We start from the raw sequence: 7,596 nt of genomic DNA, 5'->3' as shown, positions 1-7,596 counted from the left end.
GTGAAGGACAATCCTTGTGCGGGGGGGGGGGGTTTGGAGGTTAGGATCTACTGAGATGCTGGTCTGTAGAAAGCTTTTAATGAAAACCGAATTCAATCCATTTCCTTGGATTTGGCATTGGTCATGCTTCACTTCATGTCTCGTTTCCCTGCAGACACGGTGAAGATCGCAGCTCTTTTCCTCGCCGTGCAGAAATGTGGACGAGAACCGCGATGCGCTGCCGTTTTTTAAATTCGTCCCGCCTCGTCCCGTGCTGCTTCTGCCAGACCCCTGTGTTCAGGGTGAAGTGTCTCCTGACTCAGCCAGATCTTCCTTACCTTTTCATGTCTTGCTTCTGCGTTAGCTGGTTTATTCCCATGTTGATTGGCCTTGACTGTTAATGATGCCGAAGTGGGAGAGGAACTCTCCCTTCTCAGGATGCTTTCTGTTCTTTTAACCCCTTATTTCTTCATCATTTCTATTCAGTGTACGGGTTTTGGAAGCTACTTGCCATCAGAATAGATAAGACAAAAATTCTTCTCTCCTGTCCACAGCAAACTACCAGGTGAAGCAGGGGAACGTGCGAAGTGGTGGCCATCCACCGGTGTGCTGCAATAAGAACAAGATTCGAGGAACGTTCCCAACTGTCAAGTGCTCCTGCTTCCCAGGCCAGGTGGCGGGGACAACACGGACCCAGCCGTCCTGCGTGGAAGGTAACGTCAGTGTCTTCTTCTGATCTTCCTCAGACAGGTTAAAAATGAGAGGATCTTCCATCTTCCGCGATGATAAGTACCCTTCAACAGCATCTTTCTAAAAAATGGTTTCCATCACTCTTGAGGACCAGAAGCCCTGGAGATGTTCTGGAGGCTGCAGCTGGGTGCTTTTTCCTTTCATTGGTCACGTTTGTTGATATCAGCTGCACTGTTTCAGTAGAAAGAAAAGACCTGAACACTCTGCTTCAGGCTGATCTGGAGATATCCTGTGGTTTTCTTTACAAAGCCCTCAGATCCTCCGTCGTGCTCTGCTCCCCCAGACCGCATTACCGCACGTTCAGAATTCAGGATCATCTGACATTAAAGGCTCGACAGACTAATGCACTAAAAAGGATCCCTGGTGCATGGTGAACAGAGGCTGGCTGCACGGCCTGTAACCCAAAACACAACCGCCTCTGCTGAAGCATCACGTTTCACAGGAATTATGGTTCCGACCATAATAAAAATCTTTCTGCTGCTGCAGGTCATGAATTCTTCAGGATTCAGAATCATGTTGTCTGCCAGCAGTCAACCGAGGAAAACTGTTTTTTTTTCTTATTCAACCATTGCCTGTGTGTGTGTGTGTGTGTGTGTGTGCGCATCACTCCATGTCAACCCCGATCTTTCGAGGGTGTGACGGAGGTGGCAGGACTGAAACCCCCATCAGGATTGTGGTGCAAACACGCACACAGCAGCAGAAGCAGCATCATCATCATCATCATCGTCATCGTCACCCACCAGAAGTGACACGCTGCTGCTGCTCGGCAAAAGGAAGTAAAAATAAAATGAGAGAAGACAGACAGATGGCAGGAACCCCAAAAACTCTTCCATTCAGTTCCATACAGATACTTTTTCATTTTCTTTTTTGTTTGTTTTATAATAACTGTATTAGCAATTCAGATGCCCTGACTCATTAATACACTAATCGAGGGTTTTTCCATCATGTAAAATAGAAACATCCTGTTTTTTTTACCTGCTGTTCCATGCTTTGGCCTTTTGAGGGCGCTATACACCATCACAACTCCATTTCCTTAATACAATAGTGTTTGAAAGTAAACAGGAACATGAGGTTGAAAAGGTTGAATAAAAGTTCATTTTTGTTTATTTTGTTTAATTTGTCATTTTTTCTGTCCCGATCTTCGGCTGCATCATGTCCAGCGTCTTGCCGTTTTTAAAGTGGAGACGCAGGATGGACATTCCAGCCCCATTAGAGGCAGAGGAGAGAGAAGCTGAAAAAAGGCGCGACTGAGGACCTCCTGCATATGTCAGGGGTCTCGGTGGCCCACAGGCTCCGTTTACAGCCCTGCCCAGGTTGGCCCTGCCGGGAACGGCGCCGGCCCCGGTAGGTGCCATCTGTGCTGTGTCCTCTCGCCTGGACCTCACAGGCGGCTTTTGTCCCCGCTGTGGAACTCTGTGGGCTCTTGTTAATGTTGACCCCGGTCCGTAGGGACAGGCCACATCTTTATTTAAAGAGGAATTACGCTGCATTCATATGTGGATTAAAAAGTGAGTTACTGACTAAAATCTCTGCATGATATGATATGTGAAGCTCTTCTAAAAAGTTAGACCCGGCCCGACCCGACCCGACCCGACCCAGCCCGACCCGACAAGTACAGCTTTTCAAAAGTGTGGTTTTCTTTGCACAGGCTACGAGCTCTAGACTAAGAGGGAATGATCGGTTTTAAATCATATGAGGTGGTAGTAGCCTCCAGGGGGGGACTGTGTCTCCAGGGGGGGACTGTCCCTGTAACTACTGATTGTAAGGCGCTCTGGATAAGGGCGTCTGGTAAATGCTGGAATTGTTGGGAAGATAATTGAAGCGCATCACCTCACAACAGTGGCCGAGATTTGTCCAATCACATTCAGACTTGCAGACAATTTGGTCACAAGCTCACAGCAAGTACATATGTTTCGCCGTTCAAACGTAGCAGCAAAAATCACATGACACCGTTTCACCAATTAGACATGCAGTCACATGACCACACACAAACTGGGGTGGGCAGAGCGGCTCAGTGTCTCCAGACATACAATAATTATTGTATTTGTACCGTAATGTTACCCTTTGTACGATGTACAATCAATCATTTAAAAAATCCCATTAAGCTCAATCATTTTATTGCTAAGATATTTATTGAACCAGCAACCCGTAATCAGAAGGTTGCCGGTTCCAGTTCCGACCTGCCAAGGTGCCACTGTGGAGGTCAGGTCTCCACTTTGTGTTCATTCATAGTTTTGATGCCTTCAGTGAGAATCTACCAACGTAAATGGTCATGAAGATAAAGAAAACACGTTGAATGTGAAGGTGTCCAGACTTTTGGCCCGTACTGTACTTTGTATTACGTGAGAATTATTAATTTGGAGTAAAATGAACAGAATGATCTAGAGAATTCTGCGATCCTGATGGCAATTGTGAGAAAGGAATTTATAAAGGCCAATAAACAGCAGGGCCAAAGGGCCGGGACCCGTTTATTAGGAGGCTTGGCGGGCGACGCCCCTGTGGCTGTAGTGAATTACGGCGAGTTGTTTTACCGCTTCATCCCGCGTCAGAGTCGATACTTGTCGGAATGGGGCGGTGATGCTGTGAAACGGATTTAGACTGTTATCGCTCGCCTCAGCGTGAGACGCGTGTCCTTTTCTCTCCTCCAACCGCCCCGCTGTTCATTAATCAGATCAGGGCGCCGCCCACAACGCCCTCCTCTCGCGTCTATAAGACACGTTGTGGTCCCGCGTTCTGCAGGTGACCGTTACACACCGACCCGACCAGATTCTAATCTGATTACCATCGTTTTACTGCTGTGGATCTCTGTGGCGAATGTGTGTGAAGATTGTCAGTGTGTGTGTGTGTGTGTGTGTGTGTGTAAGTGTGCACCTCCTCGCAGCTCTGGTGTTACTAAATCATCTCTGAAGGAGATGGATGCTCCTCCTCGGCGGCGCGGTGAATGGAACGGCCCTGATGCCACGGGGCTTCAGCTGGTGAATCCTGTTTTAGAAGTCGGCAAGTTGCTTCCATTCTGGCCCTGCTGGGCAGAGGAGCCAATCAGATTCCAGCCCTGTGTGTGTGTGTGTGTGTGTGTGTGTGTGTGTGTCTTCCTGCAACATCTTCACACCATAAACACGTTCCTGCTGTAATTCGGAACATAATCACACAGGGAAATGTCATTTATATTATACAGATACCGTCCTGTCACTCGAGGTCCCCCAAGACTGAGAAGCGAACGCTAGCAAATGAAGATAAGCGAGATAAGTTGAAGATTTCAACACGTCCTCATCCTCACGCAGCCCTGTTTACAGCCTCTGGGAATTCTCCTCCAATTACCGGCCCTGGGACTCTGGAGTTAAGGTGACACGCAGGGAACAGAAGATGCGCCCAGACCAAATTGCGGCGGAGCTTTGACTAACCTTCTAACCCACCGCGTCCCCTCTAACCCAGACTGTGATACCTGCCAGGGTTCCATCAATTTGCTGCCTAACACCAGACAGGCACTGCAGAAACTTTTATTAAAGGTGCTGCTTGAAGAAGCGTCATGTCGTATGAACGGCGATTCATTTGTGTGGCAGGTTGTGCTGTTCTTCTTTGCAGTGTGAGTGCATAATAACGTGAGTAACGTGATTATTTCTGGTGCTGGAGAACCTCTGTCTCTCCTGGCAGTGGTTCTGCTGCCAGCGATAATCGTCCACAACATGCCGAGGACTCAAATAATCCAAAACTATCATGTCATAACCGCCATTTCAGGCACAGCACTGCTGATGATTTGGTTCTTCTGGACCACGTGTGAGCTCCTCGGTTCTTACACAACGCTTGAGAGGATGTGCTCCTGCACTTTAGCCCCTCCACCCACCAATAGAAGAAGCAGCAAATGAGCCTTCATTAGTCCCTCCTCCATGGTACGAACACCAGACGACTACTTGCCGGTCTTGGCTTTGACCAGGCTAGTCTTGGTGTAACTCAGCCTCATGTGGTCATCTGGCTGGTCCATCGTCATGTCAGAGCCAAAATCCATCATTCAACATTCATCATCACTTTATTAATGGTGATTTTATTTTCCCGAATTAAATTAAATGTACAGTATAGATGTTTTGTTTGTGTGCATGGTCCTAAATGAAGCGTGTGTGGTTGTGCGTGGTTCCTCCACAGCCTCCATCGTTCTGCAGAAGTGGTGGTGTCAGATGCACCCCTGTCTGGATGGGGAGGAGTGTAAAGTTCTGCCTGATCTCACCGGCTGGTCCTGCAGCACTGGAAACAAGGTCAAAACCACAAAGGTGAGGAACCGGACGACTGCAGATGTTAGCTGGTGATGAGACACCTCGCGTGGTTGGAGGCCAGTCCATTGCCCTCACAAATGAACAAATTGTCCTGGACAAATCGTCAAAATTCCCACCAAAGAGCGTAAAGGAGTCAAAGCGGTCGCACCTGCGCTTATCACTTCAGGTGTGGATTAGATGTTCAGCTAAAACCTCCATAATAACTTTCCTTCAGTGTTTCACCAAGTCTTCCTCGCGTCCAGGGCCGCGGAGGGCGTAATTACGTTTGATCACAAGTAGATCCAGCAGCAGGCTTCAGTTTAAGCAGAGATCAATGAGAAAACGATCGCGGGTAAACGATACGAGGGAGCAGCAGCAGCTCCGGCCGGAGGGCTGGTGCAGCATCTGGGACAAACTCCATAATGATTCCGGGCCCAGTTCAATCAGAGCGGCGCCATCAGCTGCCATGTCCGGCTCTGTCCACCACCTACGCAAAAAAGGGACCTGGGACTTTTATTCAGATAATATTGTCACAACAACAAAAGTGGCATGTATTATATTAATAAAATAATATGGTGCCAGATGCAAAGATTTTTTTTTCAATATCAAAATCAATTTCAGTAGTGATTCAGCCTCGAATAAAGGCGCCGGGTCTCTGCACCGGCCATGACGGGAGGTGGAGGACTCAGCTGCAACTTTTATATTAAAGATTTAACACTAAAATAACAAGTCTGGCTTTCAGTTAATACAACATCAGCCCAGAGCTACACAACACTCAAACTGCAAATCACTAAATCACACCCATCAAATGTAAAGGATGACCACGCCCATCAAACGTAACGAATAACCACGCCCATCAAATGTAACGAATAACCACGCCCATCAAACATAACCAATGACCATGCCCATCAAACGTAACATAACCACGCCCATCAAACATAACATAACCACGCCCATCAAACATAACATAACCATGCCCATCAAACGTAACGAATAGCCACGGCCATCAAACGTAACAAATAACCACGCCCATCAAACATAACATAACCACGCCCACCAAACGTAACAAATAACCACGCCCATCAAACGTAACATAACCACGCCCATCAAACGTAACATAACCACGCCCATCAAACGTAACTTATGCCCACATCAATCAAACGTAACCGATTACCACGCCCATCAAGCGTAATGAATAACCACGCCCATCAAACGTAACCGATGACCACGCCCATCAAACGTAACAAATAACCACGCCCATCAAACGTAACTTATGGCACACAAATGGCGAGAACGATGGCGCAGGACATGTTGCCTTCATTACAAGGCATTACGGCTCAGGGTTCCATGGAGGGCTTCAAATTAAGAGTCTAATTAAATGGGTACGGATGACGGATGGGGGCGGGGCTTCGCCTGGAGTTAATGACCCCCGTGCCGCTCCCAAGCTGCCAGGCGAGGTGAAGTGGTAGCGGCCAGGTTTTCCTGCTCTTCCTTAACTGTGTGGAGATCCAGCAGAGCCACCGCCTTTATTATTCACATCCACCGCCTCTCCGTACACCCTGTGACTGTAATCTAACCGTCAAGTTGACTGTAAATTTGTCCCATTGTGCGTTGTACAGTAAACAGTAAAGTTAGTCATTTTAATCTCTCTCATGTCTGCAGGTCACGCGATAGCGAGGAAATGTCGGCCTTCTGACCTGAGCGCCGCGAGGAGGAGCAGATACGCTTTCCACGTGGATTATTGAGAAAATGTGAAAACGGAGGACACTACAGACAATTACAGCGAGGGGCGGGGCTACTGGTGAAGCCGACCCTACATAAACTGCGCACCTGACTTCCTGCGCCCAACTCTTTTCCGGTGGCTTTGCCCCCCAGACCAGTGACTCTGAATTCATCAGCGGGGAGGACGTGTCCTCAGAATGTGGTCGGATTTTCCTGCAAAGAATTTTGCTGAATAACAAAAAAATGTAACTACACATAAGAAAAATTCACATAAGACATTTGCACTAGTTTAAAACCATTGATGGAGAGAAAATGTGTTTTCTAGTTACTTCCTGTTCTTCTGCTGTTACATTGTCACAATAAATGAACTATAATGATGTAGGGACTGCTTCACTCTCCCAGCTAGATCAGTCTTATCTTTAATAATAATACAATCGGGCCAAGTTTGCTCCTACAGAATTACACATTAAAAGAAGGACCGTTCTGTCGGTGTGTAAATATTTCTGACACCCAGAAGATGAATTGTAATAGTATTTGTATAAACAAAGTTGAAAAAGGGAGGAGTCTGTATGCATGATTGACAGCTGTCACACCCCTTACTTCCTTATTCTGGGCGGTTTACCCCGTATATGGCTCGGCCAGGTGTAGCGCCTCCATTCTTCTACTCTCTTAAAACTATATATGGCCCCAAAAAAAACATTTTTACTCTCAAATGCAGAAAAAGTATATAATATGATTAAAGAAGCATTATTAAAGGTCCCTTATTATGACAATTTTTGCTTTTATATCTTGTTGGTCCCTAATTCTGTATCTGAAGTCTCTTGGCGCAAAATTCCAGCCACTTTGATCCAGTCCCACAGTGAGATTTCCCAGGACGCGCCGTCTCACCGTCTGTAGCTTT

At 47.1% G+C, this 7,596-nt stretch overlaps 1 long non-coding RNA gene across 2 annotated transcripts; it reads left to right on the top strand.

Annotated features, from left to right (window-relative positions):
• The first annotated feature begins 624 nt into the window (after positions 1 to 624).
• LOC114800970 (uncharacterized) lies at positions 625 to 7,012 on the top strand. 2 transcript variants are annotated; one of them, XR_003751455.1, is made up of 3 exons: positions 625 to 692; positions 4,867 to 4,991; positions 6,636 to 7,012. It is a non-coding gene; the product is annotated as an uncharacterized LOC114800970 (long non-coding RNA). The 2 variants fall into 2 exon arrangements; XR_003751456.1 differs by lacking the exon at positions 625 to 692 and adding an exon at positions 4,463 to 4,762.
• The last annotated feature ends 584 nt before the right edge of the window (positions 7,013 to 7,596 follow it).

The sequence above is a fragment of the Denticeps clupeoides genome, chromosome 12, assembly GCF_900700375.1.
Source record: "Denticeps clupeoides chromosome 12, fDenClu1.1, whole genome shotgun sequence".
Classification (NCBI taxonomy): Eukaryota; Metazoa; Chordata; class Actinopteri; order Clupeiformes; family Denticipitidae; genus Denticeps; species Denticeps clupeoides.
This window is presented reverse-complemented; position numbering and strand designations above follow the sequence as displayed.